Source organism: Pteronotus mesoamericanus, unplaced genomic scaffold (assembly GCF_021234165.1).
Source record: "Pteronotus mesoamericanus isolate MK-2021 breed Mesoamerican mustached bat unplaced genomic scaffold, CSHL_Meso_final contig_228, whole genome shotgun sequence".
In the NCBI taxonomy this organism is placed as follows: Eukaryota; Metazoa; Chordata; class Mammalia; order Chiroptera; family Mormoopidae; genus Pteronotus; species Pteronotus mesoamericanus.
In genome coordinates, this window is record NW_026555095.1 from 1,814,568 (window position 1) to 1,837,826 (window position 23,259).

Below are 23,259 nucleotides of genomic sequence, written 5' to 3' on the forward strand. Positions count from 1 at the left end.
GTGCTGGTTTGGTGGAGGTGTATTCTTTTAGCCTTCTTTTGTCTGAGAAGCTCCTTATTTCACCTTCCATTTTAATTGAGAGTCTTGCTGGGTAGAGCAGTTTTGGTTGCAGACCTTTCCTTTTCATTATTGGAATATTTCTTGCCACTCTCTTCTGGCTTTGAGTGTTTCTGTTGAGAAGTCAGCTGCTAGCCATATTCGGGCTCCCTTATAAGTTACTACCTCTTTCTCCCTTGCTTGCATTAGGATTCTCTGTCTTTGATATTTGCCATTTTAATGATGACGTGTCTTGGAGTGGGCCTCATTGGGTTCCTCTTGAATGGGACTCTCTGTGCTTCCTGGGCTTGAGTGACTTTTTCTCCCCTCCAATTAAGGAAGTTTTCCATCATTACTTTTTCAAACAGGTTCTTTATCCCTTCCTCTCTTCTCCTTTGGTATCCCCATTATAAGGATATTATTACATTTCAGGATGTCCTGCTTTTCCTTCAATGCTTCTTCATTCTTACTGAGTCTTTTTTCATTTTCTTGCTCTTTCTGGGAGCTTTTTTCTACCTTATCCTCCCGCTCACTGATTTGATCCTCTGCTTCATCGAGACTGCTTTTGATTCCTTCTACTGTGTTTTTCAATTCAGAAATTGTATTCTTAATTTCCTTTTGTCTCTTCTTGATAGTTTCTATGTCCTTTATATGTTGATATAGTTTGCAGTAAGTCCCTCGGAGTTTCCCTGTAGTTTTTGGTAACTCTCTCTGAGGTCACTGAGCTCATCAAGCTTCCTTAGAACCATTGCTTTGAACTCAATATCTGATAATTTACTTGCCTCTATTTCATTTAGTTCTCTTTCTGGGGATTCCTCCTTTCCCTTCAACTGGGGGGTGTTTCTTTGTCTTCCCATATTTGTGAGATTCTTCTTTTTTGCTTCTGATTCTTCAATTGATCTCTCTTGACATCCTCTCTTTGTGGTATGAACTTCGATGGTAGGAGACCACTCTTTTTTTCTTTCTGGATCTGGCTTTGATGATGTCAGATCTTGACCCTGTCTGACCTTAGACAGTCTGTTCGAGTCTTCCAGGAATCTAATGTCTATGGCTATCTCCTTCAGCTGTAATCTAGTGACTCTACTCAGCAGGACAGCTTAGAGACACCACAGGGTGTGGCAGAGTCTCTTCTGGGGGTGAGGTTATTGTGTCCTCTCAAGCTGCTGCTACTCAGGGGAGTGGTCTGCTTGAGCCTCATGGCTGCTGCCATATGGGGTAGGAGTCAGAACTGGGATCCTGCCAGCCACTCTCTCTGTTCTCTTCCCAAAGGCTCCATCTCCAGTCTCTCCAGACCACTCTGTGCACCCTTTAGCCAGGGATCTACTATCTATGGATGCCCCTCTGTACTTAGCAGTCAGGCTCTAGTACCACCGGGCCAGGGTAGAGTCCCTCCTGGGGGTAGGGCTGTTGTGTATCTCATGCTGTTGCTGCTCAGAGGAATGGTCTGCCTGAGCAAGATGACTGCTGCCACATGGGGGATGAGTCAGCACTGGGATCCCACCAGCTTATTCCCTGAGTTCTCTTCCCAAAGCCTCCTTCCCCAGTTTCTGCTCAGGTGTCTCTAGCCCACTCTGCCTGACCCCCTCTTTGCCAGAGACCAGAATAAGTGGCAGGTTGTGCTAAAGCTGATTCTTCTCTCTGTTCAAGGTTATAAGGCTCCTCTCTCACTATTGTTCAGTTTTTTGTTCCAGGTGATTTCTCCACAATTTAGTTGTAATTCCAGATTGGTCCTGGGAGGTCAATGTGACTCCCATTCACTCTTCTGCCATCTTGATTTTCTCTGTCAATTTTTTTTTATGTTTTAAAAAACAGGTTCTGTGAATGTTGTGGCTGAAACATGCTTTCAACACACAAGCTGTTCATAACCCTGCCTTATCATTCAGTTCCTGTTTGTATAGTGTTTCAAATTCAGGCACATCTGTGATTTTGGGTTTCTCTTACGTCTTTTATGGACATGTGCACATACTAGAACTTGCACATAGATTTCTACAACTTCAGTTACAGCTAAATCAGGGAGTTTCAAAGATTCCTATGGAAATTTTGTTCTACAAGTCTCTTTTTAACTTTTTCTCAATCTTTTTTGACACAACTGGTACTGCAGACTTGAGAGCCTGCAATGATAAAAAAAAATTGACATTGATTTTTTACAGCAAAGGCCATGGGAATAGAGATTTTATAATGCAATGAGCCATAAGTCAGGTTAAATAATGACATTGTCCTGTAAATCAGACTTTTCTAGATAGCAGTGATATAAATCTAATGACAATACCCTGGAAAGGGCTTTTTGAAGAAATGAAATCCTTGTCTTTTCTTTCTGATTATTCTAAGGCTCTGGGTATTCACTGCTAATGTGGTTGTGAGGCTAGTTACTTTAAAAAGTTATCATGAAACTTTTAAATTACATTGTAAAATAATATCTAAGGAGAGGGGAATGGAATAGGCCAAGCATGAAAGCCAACAATCCTGCTTTTGATTCCAAGGTACAACAGTTTTTTTTGTTTGTTTGTTTTTGTTTTTTTTTAAAAGACTCCTCTCATAGCCAACAAACCTATGGATAATTTGCAGAGTCCTAAGTTGATTTTGACTTTTTAAAAAATTTATACTGACTTTGTAGAGGAAATGATTCTCAATGTGTCATTTGATAATCCATTAGAAATGGATTCTAAACTTTATTTAAAAATAAAAAGGAATTTAAAGAGCCAAAATTTCTAAGAAAGAACATAACTGGAGGGCTAACGATGCCAAAATGTAAAACTTATAATAAAGCAATAGTGATGAAGGCTGTGTGGTATAGCTTTCAAAACATACAAATAGGTTAATGAAGCAGAGTGGAAAATTATGAAATAATTACACACCTATATGGACAACTGCTTTTTGTCAAAGTTGCAAAGTTTGATCAGTGGAGAAAGAATAGTATATTTTCAACATTATTTACTCATATTTAAAAACAAACACTTCAATTTATATCTCACCTCATATAATTGAAAGCTAGAACAATAAAGATCTTGGACCTAAATGTAGAATTCTAAAACTAGATTAGTTCTAAAAACAATAGAAAATTTTTTGTGATTTCGTTTAGGAAAAAATTCTTAGATGTAACAATAAAAACATGACTCATAGAAATTTGTTTCTCCACATAAAGTATGATTATTTTATCCTGTGCATAGGCCACTCTAATAAAAATTTAAAGGTATTTATAAAAATGTCATCTGAAGACACCACATCTTTCTGATGTGACACTGTCAATAAACCAAGCTAAAAACTTTTCCATTTTGAGAACAAGCTGAAGCCAAAGGATCCTGGTATTGGAACAAATGGAAAACTAAGGGGAGACAAGATTCTTTGTCTCTGACAGAGGGGCTATGTGAATGAGAATCCAATGTAGATGGTAAGAGACTGCTGGGTAGATAAAGGAATAAACTAGCTTGATTCAAAAAAATGACTCATAAAAAAAGAGATTAGAAATTTGAACATAATACAAATTGGGAACTTTTTGTGCAATCATATATATATAATAAAGTATTTTTATCCAGAATATATAAAGAATTTATAAATTAAATAACAAGATAAAAAGAAAATCAGTAAAAATATGATTTGAGCAGATATTTCACTATTAGATAAATGGAAGTAAAAAGTGTAATGTAATATCACTACATTATTAGAATTGCTAAAAATGAAAAGACTTACTATATTATTTATTGGAAAGTATTTGGAGAAACTGGAACTCTCATACTGCTAGTCAAAATTTAAAAGAGAACAACTACTTTGAAAAACATTTGGCAGTTTTTGAAAAAGAATTAAACATATTTCTACCATATGATACAGCTATTTCACTCCAAGATATTTATCCAAGAGAAGTGAAAGACTATGTTTATACATAGAGTTGTGCATGAATATTCATAGCAGCTTTATTTGTAGTAGCCTAAAACAGGAAAAAAAATAGTTTGTATCAATAGATGAATGGATATAATGTAATACTATTTAACAATAAAAAGATAAGAATTATTGATACATGATACAAATGTAATGAATTTCAAAATAATTGCATTGAATGAAAGAATCTAGATAAAAAAGATTATATATTATATAGTCCAATTAATATTAAGTTTTAGAAAATGTGAACTATATTGATGAGAAGCAGACCAATATTTATAAAGGATAGAGTTGGGGAAATTTGGGTGAGAGAGGCAGGAAATATACGAGAAAAATTTTGGGAGTGATGTATAGTCTTACTACCTTAACTGTGGTGATGGTTTCATTGTAGTACATATAACAAAACTTATCAATTTATACACTCTAAATATGTACAACTTGTTATATATCAATTATACTTCCAATCAAGTTGTTAAAAATAATTTCAGCCATTTTAATAAGTGAAATATTTTTATAGTGTGATAAAACAATATTCTTGGATTAGAAAAATGTATGAACTATCATCAATCATCATAAAAAGGAAATTTAAAAGCACAGTTAGAGAATGACAACTCCCAAGCTTCTGGAATTCCAACACAAGGACCTCTGTAGACACTCCACCCAGTGAAACTTGGGAGAAATTATGATGAAAGCATCACTGGTGAAACTGTTAAGAACAAAACAAAACAAAACAGCAATTTAAAGTCTCTGGAAATTGTTCTAAGGGCACAGAACAAATGAATAAATAGTTATTCAGTAAAATCTACTAAATATCAGTAGGAGCAGTAAAGTTCAGTTGACTTAAGCCTAAAACTGCCCCCCTATCCCCACCTAAGCCCTATGAGACCTTTACTCTGAGTAGGTTCAGCCAAGAAGTCTGACATCACTCTCTTTTCCAGCACAGTCAAGGGCCGGCCCTTGTTTCTGCCTAGGAACAGCAAATCATCAGAATTTCTTCTCTTTATTCACTCTGTGCTGCAGAAGCTAAATCACTCGGTCTCCTTTCTTTCACTCAGTCCACAGTCATAGGACAGAGATTCTACCCCAAAATACTGGGGTCTCTAGGCTTTCCCAAGCTTGTTTATAAGGTTGAGGTTTTATAACAGGAGAAACAAGGCAAGAAGTATAGAGGCTATTGTTGTCTCCCAGCATTGTGATTGTGAAAGAGGACTGCCACTCAGAAAAATTGCCCACTATCTTTGTCCCAGGTCTGCAACAATGGGTCAGAGATTTTGTCTATGGGAGAGACCATTCTTGATGATGGAGAATTCTGAAGCTCCCTCAGAAGAAATGCCTTCATGTGGAAAAAAATGCCGGGATGTTTAATCTTAAGGATGCACTCAAAAATGATGTAGATTTTTATAGTAAACAATTTAGGGGAGTCTTGTACCTTCAGGTGAGCCACAACTAAACAAAGGACAGTTAGTTTACTAGAAATTACCATGGAGAGAGACAGCTGAGAGTATCTGTCCCAGGGTCATAACAAACATCAAAGAATGGCCTCAAAATATCCCTGATATTGGGTTTAATTTAGTTGAATCAGACTGTGGAACATTTTGCCAGAGCATTAATGAAAACAATAGGGCAATTAGCTGAAAATTGGTGGAGATTAATATTTGGGTGTCATACAAACAAAAGCACAAAATTTAAATAAGACACCAGAGAATGGGAAAGACAGAGAGCTCTGTCAAATCTCTGCCATTTTTAAAAAATTTTATTCTTTTTCTTGTCTATTTTTCTTTACTTGTTTTTTATTTTTAAAATATATTTGTCTCTGTTTTCCCACCATCACTTTCCTCTGCCCCTCTCTACTCCACCTCCCTCAGTCCTTTTGCACTTTGACTTTGTCCATGGGTCCTTTATACATGTTCCTTGTCTTGACCTTTCCCTTCCCTTTCCCTGACACCTCCTTCCCTCCTTCCCTCTTGACTCTGTTTGTTTCTTTTTTCTTTCAGTGTTGCTGGTTATATTTTCCTTGCATGTTTGTTTAGTTGGTTAGGTTCCACTTATAGGTGAGAAAATATGGTATTTGTCTTTCACCCTTTGACTTATTTAGCTTAGCATAATGCTCTCTAATTCCATCCATGCTGTCGTGAAGTTTAGTAGTTCTTTTTTTCTTTCTGCTGCGTAGTATTCCATTGTGTAAATATACCATACTTTATTGATCCACTCATTTACTGTTGGGCACTTAGATTGCTTCCAGTACTTGGCTATTGTAAATAGTGCTGCTATGAACATTGGGATGCATACATTCTTTTGAATTGGTGTTTCAGGATTCTTAAGACATAATCCAATCAGTAGAATCACTGGGTCAAAGGCAGTTCCATTTTTAGCTTTTTGAGGAAATTCCAAATTGTTTTCCACAGTAGCTGCACCAGTCTGCTTTCCCACCAACTGTGTACTAGGGTTCCCTTTTCTCCACAGTCTCTCCTGCACTTGTTTGTTGATGTCTTTATGATGGCCATTCTGACCAGTGTGAACTGTATCTCATTGCAGTTTTAATTTGAATGTCTCTGATGGCTAGTGATGATGAGCATCCTTTCATATGCCTCTGTGCCCACTGTATCTCTTCCTTGGAGAGGTGTCTGCCCAGGTCCCTTGCCCATTTTTTAATTGGATTGTTTGTCTTCTTTGAGTGGAATCATGTGAGTTCTTTATATATTTTGGAGCTCAAACCGCTATCTGATGTATCATTGGCAAATATATATTCCCATATGGTTGGCTCCCTTTTAATTTTGCTGATGTTTTCTTTAGCCATGCAGAAGCTTATTATTTTGATGAGGTCCTACTTCTTTATTCTTTCCTTTATGTGCCTTGCTTTAGGGGACATATCGGTAAAAATATTGCAGCATGGGATATCTGAGAGTTTCCTGCCTATGTTCTCCTCTAGGACTTCTATGGTGTTTCAACTTATATTTAAGTCTTTTGTCCATTTTGAGTTTATTTTTGTGTATGGTATAAGCTGGTGATCAATTTCAATTTTTTCCATGTAGCTGTCTAGCTCTCCCAACACCATTTGTTGAAGAGGCTATTTTTACTCCAATGTATGCTTCTTCCCACCTTATCAAATATTAATTGACTATATAGACCTGGGCTTATTTCTGGGCTTTCTATTCTGTTCCACTCTATGTGTCTGTTCTTCTGCCAGTACCAAACTGTTTTGATTACCGTGGCCTTGGAATGCAGTTTGATGTCCAGTATTGTGATCCCTCCTACTTTGTTTTCCTTTCTCAAAATTGCTGCAGCTATTCGGGGTTGTTTATTGTTCCATACAAATTTTGGAAATATCTGTTCTATGTCTGTGAAATATGTCAGTGGTATTCTAATAGAGATTGTGTTGAATCTATAAATTCCTTTGGGGAATATGGACATTTTCATAATATTAATACCTTCAATTCATGAACACGGTATATGCTTCCATTTATTTGTCTTCCTTAAATTCTTTCTTCAGTGTTGTATAGTTTTCTGCATAGAGGTCTTTTACATCCTTGGTTAAATTTATTTTAAGTACTTTATTTTTCTTGTTGCTATAGCAAAGGAGATTTGTTTTCCTGATTTCTTATTCTGACATTTCATTTTTTGTGTATAAAAATGCTTTAATTTCTGAATATTGAAATTGTATCCTGCTGTTTTGCCAAATTCACTTATTAGCTCGAGTAGTTTTTTGGTGGACTCTATTGGGTTTTCTATGTACACTATCATGTCATGTGCAAACAATGATAGATTTACTTCTTCCTTTCCAATTTGGATGTCTTTTACTTCTTTTTCTTGGCTGACTGCTGTGGCTAGGACTTCCAATCCTATGTTTAATAGAAGTAGTGAAAGCAGTCATCTTTGTCTTGTTCCCGATCTTAGTGGGAATGTTTTTAATTTTTGCCGATTGAATATGATGTTGGCTGTAGGTTTTTCATATATGGCCTTTATTATACTGAGGTATGCCCCCTTTATTCCCATTTTGCTGAGTGTTTTTATCATAAGAGAGTGCTGTACCTTATCAAATGCTTGTTCTGCATCTATCACAATGATCATGTTGTTTCTCTCTTTCCTTTAGTATATGTGATGTATTATGTTTATTGATTTGCAGATACTGAACCATCCTTGCATCCATGGGATGAATTCCACTTGATCATGGAGGATGATCTTTTTCAAGTATTGCTGGATGCTGTTTGCCAATATTTTGTTGGGGATTTCAGCATCTATGTTCATCAGCGATAATGGCCTGTAGTTTTCTTTCTTAGCAGTGTCTTATCTGGTTTTTGGATTAGTATGATGCTGGCCTCATAAAAAGAGTCTGGGAGTTATCCTTCAATTGGATTTTTTGGAATAGTATGAGAAGAACAAGGGTTAGATATTCCTTGAATGTTTTGTAAAATTCTCCTGTGAAATTGTCTTGCCCAGTGCTTCTAGTGCCAGGAGTTTCTTGATTACTGCTTCAATTTCCCAAGCTGTTATCAGTCTGTTTAGGCTTTGTGCTTCTTCATTCAATGTTGGAAGACTATATTTTTCTAGAAATTATTCCATTTCTCTAAGGTTTTCAAATTTCTTAGCATATAATTGTTCATAGTAATGTTTTACAATCCTTTGTATTTCTGTTCTATCAGTTGTTATTTCTCCTCTTTCATTTCTGATATTATTTCTTTGGTCCCCTCCCTTTTTTCTTGATGATTTTGCTTAAAGGCTTGTCGATTTTATTTATCTTTTCAAAGATCAGCTCCCGGATTCTTTGATCCTTTGAATTGTTCTTTTACTCTCCATGTTATTTAATTCTGCTCTGATCTTGACTATTTCCTTCCATCTACTTGCTCTGGGATTTATTTCCTGTTGTTTCTCCAGTTCTTGAAGTTGTAGGGTTAGGTCATTTATTTGAAATGTTTCTATCTTTTTTAGGTAAGCCTGTATTGCTATGAACTTCCCTCTCAGGACTGCCGTTGCTGCGTCCCATAGGTTTTGGACTGTTGTATGTGCATTTTCATTTGTTTCTAGAAACTTGTTGATTTCTTCTCTTATCTCATTATTGACCCATTCATTGTTTAATAGTCTATTGTTCAGTCTCCATGAGTTTGCAAGTTTTTGAGATTTCTCCTTGAGGTTAGTTTATAGTTTCAATCCCTTGTGGTCCAAGGAAACGCTTGTTATTATTTCAATTTTCCTGAAATTGTTAAGGCTTGTTTTTTGTCCTATCATGTGACCTGTCTTTGAAAAACTTCCATGAGCATTTGAAAAGAATGTATATTTTGCTTCTTTGGGATGAAAGGTTCTATATATGTCAGTTAAGTCCATTTGAGCTCATGCATCATTCAGTTCCACAATATCCTTGTTGACGTTTTGTTTGGAAGATCGATCCCTTTTTGACAGTGGGGTGTTAAAATCCCCTACTATCAGTGTGTTGCTGTCTCTATCTTTCTTGAAGTCCTCCAAGATTTTCCTTATATATTTGGGTCCTTTGTTGGGTTCATATAAGTTTACAATGTTTATATCTTCTTGATGGATTCTTCCTTTGAGTATCATGAAATGCCCCTCTGGGTCTCTTTTAATGGCCTTTGTTTTGAAGTCTATTTTGTCTGATATAAGTATTGCTACCTCTGCTTTTTTTTTCCTGTCCCTTTGCTTGGAATATTTTTTTTCCATCCCTTTACTTTCAATCGGTGTAGGTCCTTTGTTCTGAGGTGGGTCTCTTGTAGGCAGCATATTAGTGGGTCATGTCTTCTGATCCATTCAGCTATCCTGTGTCTTTTGATTGGGGCATACAGTCCATTTACATTTAAAGTTATTATTGATAGAAACTTATTCATTTTTCCCATTGCACCTGTGTTCTTCTCTTTCTCACTCTTTTTCTTCATCTTCTAAAACCAGTCCCTTTAGCATATCTTGTAGTGCTGGTTTGGTGGAGATGTATTCTTTTACCCTTCTTTTGTCTGGGAAACTCCTTTTTTCACCTTCCATTTTAATTGAGAGCCTTGCTGGGTAGAGCAGTCTTGGTTGCAGGCCTTTGTTTTCCATGGCTTGGAATATTTGTTGCCATTCCCTTCTGGCTTGTAGTGTTTCTGTTGAGAATTCAGCTGCTAGCTGTATCAGGGCTCCCTTGTATGTTACTACCTGTTTCTCCCTTGGTGCCTTTAGGATTCTCTGTTTGTCTCTGATATTTGCCATTTTAATGATGATGTGTCTTGGAGTGGGCCTCATTGGGTTCCTCTTGAAAGGGGCCCTCTGTGCTTCCTGGTGTTTGAGACTTTTTCTCTCCTCCAATTAGGGATCTTTTCCATCATTACTTTTTGAAACAGGTCCTCTATCCCTTGCTCCTCTTCTTCTCCTTCCGATATCTCTATTATGTGGATATTATTACATTTCAGGTTGTCCTGCATTTCCCTAAATACCTCTTCATTCTTTTTGAGTCTTTTTTCCATTTCTTGCTCTTTCTGGGAACTTCCTTCTACCTTATCCTCCAGCTCACTGATTCATCCCTCTGCTTCATCTAGCCTGCTTTTGATTCCTTCTACTGTGTTCTTCAATTCAGAAATGGTATTCTTCATTTCTTCTTATGTCCTATTGATAGTGTCTATGTTCTTTTCCAGGTTGATATAGTTTGCAGTAAGTTCCCAATAGTTTTCTTATAGTTTCTCATAGTTCTCTTTGAGCTCGCTGAGCTCAATGACCTTCCCTAGAACCATTGTTTTCAATTCAGTATCTGATAGTTTACTTGTCTCTATTTCATTTAGTCCTCTGTGGGGATTATTCCTTTCTCCTCATTTGGTTGGGGGGTGTTTCTTTTCCTTCCCATTATTTGTGAGAGTCTTTTTTTTTTTTTTGCTTCTGCTTCTTAAATTGATCATTTTCCTGGCTTTGTGGATTAAACTTCTTTAGTAGTAGTAGTAGGTGGGTCTTTTCTTTTCTCTTTTTTTCTTTCTGGGTCTGCCTCTGATAATGTCAGTTTCTGACCCTGTCTGACCATAGGCAGTCTGTTTGAGATTTCCAGGAATCCACTGTCTGTATCTGTTCCTGCAATTGTTAATCTAGTCACTCTGCCCTCAGCTGTCAGGTTTAGGCACCACAGGGCAGGGCAGTGCCTCTTGAGGGCAGGGCTATCACGTCATTACAAGCTACTGCTACTTAGGGAAGTGGTCTGCCTGAGCAAGATGGGGACCATGGAATGGGGAAGGAGTTACACCTGGATCACCCCAGCTACTCCTTTAGTTCTCTCTGAAACGCCTCCAAGTCCATTCTCTCCTCAGGAGTCTCTAGGCAGCTCTGTGTCCCTTTAGCCAGGGGTCTACTATCTGTGCTGACCTCACTGCACTCAGTACCCAGGTCTGAGCACAACTCATGGACAGAGTGCCCTCAGGGCAAGGGTATTGTTTCCTTTTCTGCTGCTGCCTCTTTGTATTGTGGTCTGCCTTAGCAAGATGGAGACTCAGAATGGGGAAGATGTAAGTGCTGGGAATCCCCAGCTACTCCTTCAGTTCTCTCCCCAATGCCTCCATTTCCAGTCTCTCCTCAAGGGTCTCTAGACAGCTCTGTGTTCATTGGGTTCCTTTTAAATGGGACCCTCTGTGCTTCCTGGACTTGTGTGACTCTTCTTTCCTCAATTTAGGGAAGTTTTCCTTCATTACTTTTTTAAATAGTTTCTCTATCCCTTGTCCGTCTTCTTCTCTTTCTGATTCCCTATTATATGGATATTAGTATGTTTCAGGTTGTCCTGAATTTCTCTGTATGCCTCTTCATTCTTTGTAAGTCTAACCCCAATTTCGTGCTCTTTTTAGGAGCTTTTTTTTTACCTTGTCCTCCAACTCGCTAATTCAGCCCCCTGTTTCATCTAGCCTGCTTTTGATTCCTTCTACTGTGTTCTTCAATTCAGAAATTGTATTCTTTAATTCTTCTTGCCTCTTCTTGATAGTTTCTATGTAATTCTTCAAGGTGATACAGTTTGCAGTAAGTTCCTCATAGTTTCCCTCTAGTTTTTAGTAATTCTTTCTGTGCTCACTGAGCTCATTTAGCTTCCTTAGACCCAATGTTTTGAACTCAATATCTGATAGTTAACTTGCTTCTATTTCATTTATTCTTATTTCCGGGGATTCCTCTTTTTGCTTCACTTGGGAGGTGTTTTTTTTTTTGTCTTTCCATTATTTGTGAGAATGTTTTTATGTCCTTCTCCTTCTTAATTTGATCTGTCTTGAGTTCCTGACTTTGTGGTGTGAACTTCTGTGGTAGGAGACTTCTGTCTTTCCTTTCTGGATCTCCCTCTGATGATGTCAGATGTTGACCCTGGAATCATTTTTTTTACTGTAATAAATTGTAGAAGTTTGAAAAGTTTTTAAGTAAGTTTCTGAGTTTGCATGCAAATATTAGTAGAAATAACTTTACATTATTATAGCTTGCCTCAATATAAAGATAAAACTATATTGTCAATTAGCTATAACTAAAGGGATTACATAAAAGATACAGAAATACGTACTGGCTCTCTCTATGGAGGTCATCATATTATAATACTTTTTTTCTAAGTATAAATATTTTATATATTTCTGTCAAGGTGATATCAAAATGTGAAGGTGAAGAGATACATCATCTATCCATCTTTCTTTCTTTCTTTCTTCCTTTCTTTCTCTCTTTATTTCTTCCTTTCTTTTGGCATTTTATTTTTTTCTACCAACTGACTAACAGAGAATGAACCTTAAAAAAATACTTTCCACCAGGAGCAATGTTAAAGAAACATACAGCCTGAGGTAGGCTGGAACAGGATAGTTTAAAGCAAATTGCTGAAGGTGTTTTAGCTCAATGTCAAATAAAGTAAATAAATAAGTTCCTGAATACAGTTTGAAAATAAATGCATGACTTCCTTAAAAAAGAATAGTGAATTATAGTTTGAGAAATAATTTAGAAAAACATATTTTATTTTATTTCATTAGTTTTTGTTTTTATTGTGATAAGGACACTTAATATGAGATCTACCCTCCTGACAGATTTTTAACTGCATGATGCAGTATTAGTAACCATATTATAACTATATTGTTAGCACAATGTAGTACAGTAATGTCTAAGTCTTATTTATCTTGCATAATTGAAACTACGTACCATTTGACAGCAACTCTTCATTTGTTGGTCTACTCTAAAATGTTTCTGCAAAACTGTTGTCTGTATCAAGATTTGTTAAATATCACTCAAATTTAGCTATTTTAACAGAGGAAGCTATATTTGAACCTTAGGACATTAGCAACTCATGACCATAAATATTTCAGTATTTGTGCAATGTCTGGAGGGAAGCTTTGTTCTTGAGGAAAACTATGCCATACCTATATGCTGCTACCTAGTAACAGAATGGGAAAATAACATGTAAGGTTTTAGAAAGTAAAATTGCCGTACTGACCCTGAAATTAAGTACAACAAGCATGAATATCATGTTCCTTTTTCTAGACTTCATGATGTTATTTTTTTCATTCACATCTGGAATTTGGTGTCAGTATTTATCTAACATCTTTTTCCAAAGAGAACAACACTTCCCAATATTATATATCTTAATTCTTATAAAACATTTATATTTTCTTTATCTATGGCAACAATATGATCCAAGTGAGAGGGAATATGAATGACACCAAAATGGTGATAGTTGAAATGAAGTTAAAGAATTGGTGAGTAATTTGACCTTTATTTTCATGCAATAACCTGATTACTTTCTTCTTTTTTGTTGCAGAATTTCAGTAATGGGAATTTACATTCTTGCTATTCATTTAAATTTTTAAACTAATACCCATTTTTAAATAGTTTAAAGAAATGAAACAAAATGACTTTGAATTAGATGTGTTCAGTGTCACTATGTGTTACTTGGGTTTCAAAATCTTTAGAGACTGATATCTCCTCTGGACATTACCCATTTTAAAATTAGATGACAATTTCAGCCTTGGAAATATAGAGGCATAAAGCTTTCAAGATAATGTTTTCCAGTTGGGTTAGCTCAGATATTTGGGTTTTTGTTGTTAATATCTTATTTCCAGCTTGTGAGTTGACTCGTATAAATGTTTGTAAGTGAATCAAGTCTATAGATAAAAAGTAACTATTGCAAATCTAATTTATCCACCTGGAAATATTTGATTTTAAATCACAGTATTTTTTCTCTTGTTATGCCAGGGCTCATTGAATTTAATATACTTTTCTCATTCTTGACAGACAGAAGAGTATCCTTCCCAGGTAAGATAGATATACATTTCACTCATATTTTTGGAGTAGAAATTAAGCTGCATCATAATATTGTAATATGGTATCAAGCAAAGAGGCTTAGATTTGGGGTTAGATAGTATTCGAATAGAAGAAGATGAGTATATTTCCAAAAATAACTAGATTTGATTCTTGGCTCTATTATTTGTGAACTGTGAGTTTCAGCAAGTTACTTAACATTTTAAGCCTGTTTACTTCTCTGTTGAAAGGTGATGATACTGATCTCATGAGGTTATTTTGAGGAGTAAGTGAGGTGAATGCATATAAAAATTGATCCCATATGTGTTTAATGAATGTCTGCTAATACTATTTTCCTTTTAAAAAATTATGTGTAATTTGTTAGCATTGTTACTTTGGAGGGGGTATTACGTTAACATGTCACATACTAAATTTGTTTATATACAAACTTGAGATATTATTATAAAATAATTCTTTGAATTTTAATTAAATAATATTGTTTGCAAATTTTGCAAATGAGCAAAATGGCTATGTTAACTCTGGAGATATCTTAATGCAGTGTCTCAGTCAGAATGAGAATGGTAATAACTGACTTTTATTAAGCACTTTTAGTGTTCTTTGTACCAAGCACACTTTACATAATTTAATTCATGTAATCCTTGTAACACACTTATAAATTATTCACCCCAATATTATGTATTGGGAAAACTGAATTATAGAAGGATTATATAACTAAGAAGAGAATGAGCCAAGAGTATATGTGCTACAGTACACTTAAGTGTGATTATTCCATCTGGTTACAGGATGATATTCTTTTGATAGTGTTGGGGCTTCAAGGATGTGAGTTGACTTCAATTTCAGAAAGTGGGAAAAGTATAGAAAAGAGATCCCAAAATGTACAATGTGACTGAGAAATATTTATAATGGATAAAAAAGAAGGCTTTATGTTTGACCTGATTGGAAGCTGTTGACATGGGGATGTTGTAAGCAGGCTAAGAGTGGAACATCGTATATGCTTAGGGATACACTCTTGGCTTTCTTTGGTTAATTCCAAGTTGGAGGTAGAGAAAAAATTAAGGAAGCTGTTCTGGCCATTTTAAGACAACTGATAAAGTTATTGTATAGTTTTCTGGATTGCCACTAAAGATAGCAATCCCTGTTCCTACAGGTCTGATTTATAGCAGGCTGACTGCTGGGTTATCTATTGTAGACTAGGGTTGGTTTCTTTAGCAGGTTACTGCATGTCGTGGATCAAAATTCTATTCTTATATATGGTCTTACAGTTATTTGTTTGTACATTCAGCCTCAATAAACTTGAAACAAAATGTAAAGATTACCTATATATGGGGAAAGAAATAGAATAAACAAATTTGAGAACATTGGACAATGAAAGATAATTAAAAACATATGATAATATATAATAACACATGTCAATATACTTATCATAAAAAGGCTTTTATCACCTGATAAGAAATTACTAAACAGCTCGATGGAAAAATAATCAGTATCATAACAGTTAATTCACAAAAAAAAAATGTATATTTAATTTCAAGAAAATGCAAACATATGAGATTTAATTTTTAGTCTATTACATTGGCAAATATTAAAATGCTTGATAAAATTGAGTGACAGTATGTGTTGGAAGAAACAAACATTCGGATACACTGCTAATGGTAGTCTAAATATGTCCAACTTTCCTGAAAGGCAATTTGGCAACTCTACTAAATGTCGTAAACATAGGCTTTTTAGAGGGAGTCAGCAATGCTCTTCTAGGAATTTACCCTAAGAAATAATGAGGCAAATGCACAAATATGAGGGGAGAATGGATGAATTCAAAACAGCCTATGATTCCAACTATAATGGAGTCATTAAATTAATTATGGTACATTAAATGTAGTCCTTAAAATGGTGATGCAGAAATATATTAAGTAATGTGGAAAGTTATATATTAGGTCTTAAATTAGCATAATCTATTTGAGAAAACAACCTGGAAGAACAAACATCTAAAAGCTAACAGTTGTTGCATTTAAATGGATCATGGGTTTTGAAAATGTTACAGTGATATTTTTGTTTATCAGTAATTTCTAATTTTTAACAATGAATGAGTATATGAATATTACCAAAAAATAGCATTTGTGTTTTTAGTATACAAAACTATAAAAAAGGAAACATAATTCACAATCTTTCCAGCTGAAAAACACCTATTGACATTTTGCAAGTAATCCATGCATATTATTACAACATTCAAATAAATGTTCAAAAAGTTTATAATGAGGTCTTTTCTCCTCTGCCCCCCTGTCCCTGCTCCAAAAGTAATTATTGTTAACAGAATAGTACATGTTTGGTCACTTTATTTTTGTGGGGTTTTTTTGTTTTGTTTTGTTTTTTTCATTTAATTTATTTTCTTTATTTTTTCAAATACATTTGTCTCTGCCTTCCCCCCCACCACCTTCCCCTACCCCCTCCCCCGACTTCCTCCCTCAATCCTTCCCTTTTGGTTTTGTCCATGAGATGTTTGGTCAGTTTTATAAGAGGGAGAAGGAACATCCATACATCAGAAAAGAGAAAAAAAATTAACCAAAAATTCTGAAGTTAGTTGGCCAAGAAAGTAAGTCCCAATTTCTGTTTCTCTTTAGGTCTTGTCTAAATTCCCAAGTTTCTAACTTATTGCGTTCATAGTAAAATGTTCAGAATTATACCTAACAATTTATATTATAATATATAGATTTTTATAAGCCTTTGAGTTTAAATCTTTTCTTTTCACTCAAATTAAAGGTACATCTAAAAAGGCACAGCATTTTCCATCTAGTGACTACCTTGTACATATTCATTTTGTTGCAGCCCTGATGCAAAATTACATCATTCCACAGATTATCCATAATGTTAAAAATTCTCCTCACACTTGCATTTGACACAGGAACTGAAATAGAAAACTGAACCCATTTAAACAAATTTAGAGCTGAGGTTTCTGTGCTAAATGCAAGTTTGTTTGTTTTTTTTAAGTGTTGTTTCTTCAAAAGAAATGATCATCTCCGGTCCAAAGCACGGACTTTCTCATAAAAATAATTCAAAGTGTACCCTTATTTTTGTGATGAAAACATCCATATATGAATTACTTCATCAAAAGTACAAGATGACTCATGATTAGGCAAACACAAAGCACACAGGGCAATACATGGCGGATTTCAGAAAGAAATTGCTTCTCTCTATGTAAGAGAGCTCTTATATTCATATTTAATTTTCACAAGTACAATTACTAACTACATAAACTGGTAAATAGTTATTTTGCAATATGTATAAAACTCCTGATGAAAAACTATATTGATTTTTAAAATTTTGGAACTAAGCTAAGAAAAAAATATTGACTCATGGCAGATTTTGTTTAATGAAGTTTCTGAATATTCCTTACCTTAAAAGCGTGTGCAAAGGTTAGAGCTAAACAAGAATCCAGATCTGTAGGTTTACCTGAGGCAAGTCCTATAGCTCTCCTGCACATGGGCAGGTGGCCTCAGAGCATGGCTTCAGACTGGGAAGTCAGGCCTCCTAGACTGCATTATAAAGAGGCACCATTGCATTGATTAAATGCTCAGAGACTCTTGGCTAATTAACATAGTTGTACAAAGCACCCTTGACTTTGACTGGAAAATATTATTTTCAGCTCCACAATAATCTCTGTAACTCCTGCCATATACCACCATGCCTTTCTCTCCTATATTCTGGATTCTGGACACATCCATTATCTAGAGTGAGGTGCTTTCAGCTGAGGAGCTGCTTTCCTTAGCTTACAAAGCACAGATATCTTGTACAATATACAGATGGTCCATTGAATTGGGGCTTAACTCCCATTGTTAGGACTCCAACTTCATTAGAAATAACTGCTGCCAAGGTTGCTTTGGCCTCTGCGACTGTTCCTGGTTCTAGCGATCTTCTGAAGTAGATCTGGAGTACTGGCTTATGGATATCATTTTTCTGAAGCCTACAACCTCATGAATATCTCGGAGATATTCCATCACCATTCTTTTCTCAATAGATTACTGAGCCACCATAGTCTGGCACCTTCTTATGTCCTGATTTGGCAGCATTATATAAGGTCTTTGAAGTTTCTGTCTCCTAGCTATTATTCTTTGATTCATGGGATAGCTATCTACCAAAATCTGGAAAAGTGTCTACTACTGATAAGATTTCTCTTCATAATTTAGATTAATTATAATAACTCACTGCCATCTCCCTGAGAATTGGCCTTTCCAAAACAATCATGGCTGCTTTTGCCTGTATAGTAGCTGAGTTGCATGGAGTGTATGCTGAACAGTCCAGAGGATACTATTTGCATGGCAATGTGAGTGTCCCCCATGAACAATATGGTACTCTCATTGACTACTTAGGGGTGTCTCATCTAACCAAGATATAGATAATCAGAGAAGGTATCCCAGAAGTAAGATAAAAGGATGCTTCTGACAAGTTCCACTTTACTGAAATGTCTGTCATTTCCCAGTTTATGGTACTTGACATATTGTAATATAATAGATTATTTTACTTTTTTGCATTCTTGAATATACCATGAGTTTCATGAAAGCAATGTTTACTCACATTTCTCCACCAACTGATAGCAAAGTGCATTGCATGTTTTAAAACTTTTTGTTGAAAAAAATAGACTAAAATACATTCAGTGGTATGCCAAATAGTAAGAAAAGATGGTAACTTTTGGGGAAGAGACTCAAATGGTAGGTGACATGTAATCATTGTCCCAGAAAAAGTCATATGCTCATGTCAGTATCTATAGTTCTGTATCTTAGAATTGCTAAAAATAAAGAAGGCCATCAAACTTCAGAGTTTCAAATCCAGCCACCCCTTCCAAGTGCACCCATCACATTTTTCATAGCACACTGTACTGAGGTGGCCGCTCTCTCTGTAATCCATCAATTCACCCAATGAGTCAGAAGTAAAACAGTATACAATGAAAATTGTGATGGACACCAGTGATACCATGGCTAAGACTATTACTTAGATCTTCTTTGTTGGTATATAGCAGAAGATCATGCATTTGAACTGGACTTTCACCTAGAAATGCATTTGGGACTGAAGAGAACTTTGGTGAAAAAATCTAGAGACATTCCATTCTTGCCCCAAGAGGTATAAATGTGCCTGCCCTAAGGAAAGTGAGGGAGTAGGGAATAATATGCATATATTAGTGAAGTCCAAATTAGGTGAAGAGAAAGTTTACATTTAAGCTGTATTAAATTCCTCAGCACCAGCTTCACTTACAACTTCAAGAACAATAAAAGTCACTATAATTGCATACTAGTCACTGTTAGAAATAAACACAGATTTTGACCCTTCAAATCTCATCTCAAATTTCTGCTGTTATCTTGATGGTCTCCTTATGTTCTTTGGACCTGATACCAGATATTAAGCTCAACTAAGAATAAGTAGTATCATAGGCAACCTTAGATTTGATGCTCCTGGGCCTATGTCTTTTTAATTTTTTAATGGTGGGAATCACAACCAACTCTGAATTATCAAATCACCAAAAACGATGTTTAAGTTTTTGACAGATATCCCCAGCTTGTAAACACTGCAAGTGCAGAGACTATGTTTATTAATTAATTTAGCCTATTACTAATTCATTTAAATCTATATTGTTTAACTTCTATATTTGAGGCCCTATACTAGGTTTAAATATCCAGTGTTGTCTAAAATGAGCAAAGTCCCATACACAGAATGTATGACCCATTAGCCCAGTTGGCAATACAGATACAGAGTTACAAATTTTAAATTTCTATGAAGAAAAATAATATAGTGTCATGGACAACTGTAAGATTAGAATACCGTACTCAGCAAAATGCCTGTCAATTTAAAAAGGGGAAGTAAATACATGTTTACTAAAATAAATATTGGATTAATTAGTCACCAGAGGGCTATCAGTTATTGAAAAATCTAAGAAATAATTTTCAGCACAAAGAAAGTGACCTCTGACCGATGATCTGGATTGCAAGAAGAAATGAGGATCAAAGACAGTATAAATGTGTGGGCAATGTAAATGAACACTGAGTCTAAAAACAGCAATAACAAAAAAACAACATCTGGTCGAGAACGTATAAGCAAAACAAATGAATTTAAAATTTCAGATAACCAAAACAAAGTAAATATCACACAGCCATAATCTATAAATTGGAATGGGTACAATTAATGAGTAAAAATTCAAATATTGTTGTTTTCAAAGAAGAGGTTAAAATAATTGAATAATACTAAACTTTAATAACTATACACAATTGTAATTTCTAATATTAGCACAATAAGAGTGGAAAAAATGGTCGAAATTTGATATTAATAATGAATGATACCATTATTAAAATATTCACAAATATTTAATAAGTAAATAAGAGATGAAAACATGACAAAAAGTATAATATAAGGTGGCATAAATAAATTAAAATATATTAGTAATTATTCTGAATACAAATGAGAAAAATGCTCTAGTTTAAAAAAAAAATCTGACTTGGAACAAAAAAAATTTGTTCTATACACCAAATAGATTTGAAATACATGTGTGGAGTCATGTGAGCTCTTTATATATTTTGGAGATCAAACCTTTATCAGATGACAAATATATTTTCCCATATGGTTGGTTCCCTTTTCATTTTGCTGATATTTTCTTTAGCCATTTAGCTTTCTTTTTTTTTAATTTTTCTTCAATTACAGTTGTCCCCATTTTTCCCCTCATTGTTCTCCCACTGCCCTATCTACCCCCAACCTCCCACATTCAACCCCCACATGGTTGCCTTTGTCCATGGGTCCTTTCTACCTGTTCCTTGACTTGACCCTTCCCCTTCTTTCCCTTGTTATCCCCCTCCCCAACCCCCTCTGGTCACTGTCACTTTGTTCTTTATTTCCATGTCTCTGGTTCTATTTTGCTCACTTGTTTCTTTTGTTGATTAGATTCCACTTATAGGTGAGATTGTATGGTGTTTGTCCTTCACTGCCTGCCTTGTTTGACTTAGCATAATGCTCCCCAGTACCATGCATGCTGTTGCGAAGGGTGGGAGTTCCTTCTTTCGTTCTGCTGCATAGTATTCCATTGTGTAAATGTACCACAGTTTTCTGATCCACTCATTTACTGATGGGCACTTAGGCTGTTTCCAGATCTTGGCTACTGTAAATTGTACTGCCATGAACATTGGGGTGCATAGGTTCTTTGGAAATGGTGTTTCAGGATTCTTAGGGTATAATGCCAGCAGTGCAATTGCCAGGTCAATAGGCAGTTCCATTTTTAGTTGTCTTCAGGGAATTGCATACTGTTTTCCACAGTGGATGCACCAGTCTGCATTCTCACCAACAGCATACTAGGATTCCCTTTTCTCCAAAACCTTACCAGCATTTGTTTGTCGATTTGTTTATGGTGGCCATTCTGACCAGTGTGAAGTGGTATCTCATTGTGGTTTTAATTTGCATTTCTCTGATGGCTAGTGATGATGAGCATCCTTTCATATGTCTCTGGGCCCTCTGTATGTCCTCCTTTGAGAAGAGTCTGTTCAGGTCTTTTTTCCATTTATTTTTTTAAGACTTTATTTTATTTATTTTTAGAGAAAAAGGAAGGGGAGGAGAAAGAGAGTGAAACATCAATGTGTGGTTGCTTCTTGAGTGCCCCCGCCACTGGGGACATAGCCTGCAACCCAGGCATGGGCCCTGACTGGGAATCGAACCAGTGACCCTTTGGTCAGAGGCTGGCACTCAATCCACTGAGCCACATGAGCTAGGGCACCTTTGTCCATTTCTTAATTAGATTGTCTTCTTGGTGTAGAGTCATGTGAGTTCTGTATATATTTTGGAGATCAAACCCTTGTGTGAGCTATCATTCACAAATATGTTATCCCATACAGTTGGTTCCCTTTTCATTTTGCTGGTATTTGCTTTAGCCTTGCAGAAGTTTTTAATTTTATGTAGTCCCATTTGTTTATTCTTTCCTTTATGTCCCTTGCTCTAGGGGACATATCAATGAAAATATTGCCGCATGGAATATCTGAAATTTACCAACCTATGTTTTCCTCTAGGACTTTTATGGTGTCATGACTTACATTTAAGTCTTTTATCTATCTTAAATTCATTTTGATGTATGGTGTAAGTTTGTGATTGAGTTTCATTTTTTTGCATGTAGCTGTCCAGATCTCCCAACACTATTTGTTGAAGTTATTTTTATTCCATTTCATGCTACTGCCCGCTTTGTTGAATATTGAGCATAGAGACATAGGTTCATTTCTGGGCTCTCTATTCTGTTCCACTGATCTGTGTGTCTGTTCTCATGCCAGTACCAGACTCTTTTGATTACAGTGGCCTTGTAATATAGTTTGATGTCAGGTACTGTGATCCCTCCTACTTTCTTGAAATTACTGAGTCTATACGGGGTTGTTTATGGTTCCATATAAATTTTTGAAATATTTGTTCTAAAGCTTTGAAATATGTCATTGGTATTTTAATAAAGATTGCATTGAATCTACAAATTGCTTTGGGTAGTATGGACATTCTGATGATGTTTATTCTTCTAATCCATGAACACAGAATATGCTTCCATTTATTTGTGTCTTCCTTAATTTCTTTCTTCAGCATTGTGTAGTTTTCTGCATTCAGGTCTTTTACCTCTTTGGTTAAGTTTATTCCTAGGTATTTTATTTTTTTTATTGCTATAGAAAAGTGGATCTTTTTCCTGATTTCTGATTCTGATATTTCATTGTTGGTGTACAAAAATTCCTTCAATTACTGAATATTGACTTTGTATTCTGCTATTTTGCCAAATTCACTTATAAGGTCGAGTAATTTTTTGGTGGAGTCAATAGTCTGTAGGGTTTTCTGTGTACACTATCATGCCATCTGCAAACAATGATAATTTTACTTCCTCCTTTCCAATTTGGATGCCTTTTATTTCTTTTTCTTGTCTGACCGCTGTGGCTAGATCTTCCAATATTACATTGGATAAAGGTGGTGAAAGTGGACTCCCTTGTCTTGTTCCTGAATTTAGTGGGAAATCTTTTAGTTCTGGCTTATTGAGTATGATGTTGGTTGTAGATTTTTCATATTTGGCCTTTATTTTGTTGAGGTATGCTCTCTCTATCCCCACTTGCTGAGTGTTTTGGTCATAAAGGGGTGTTGTACCGTATC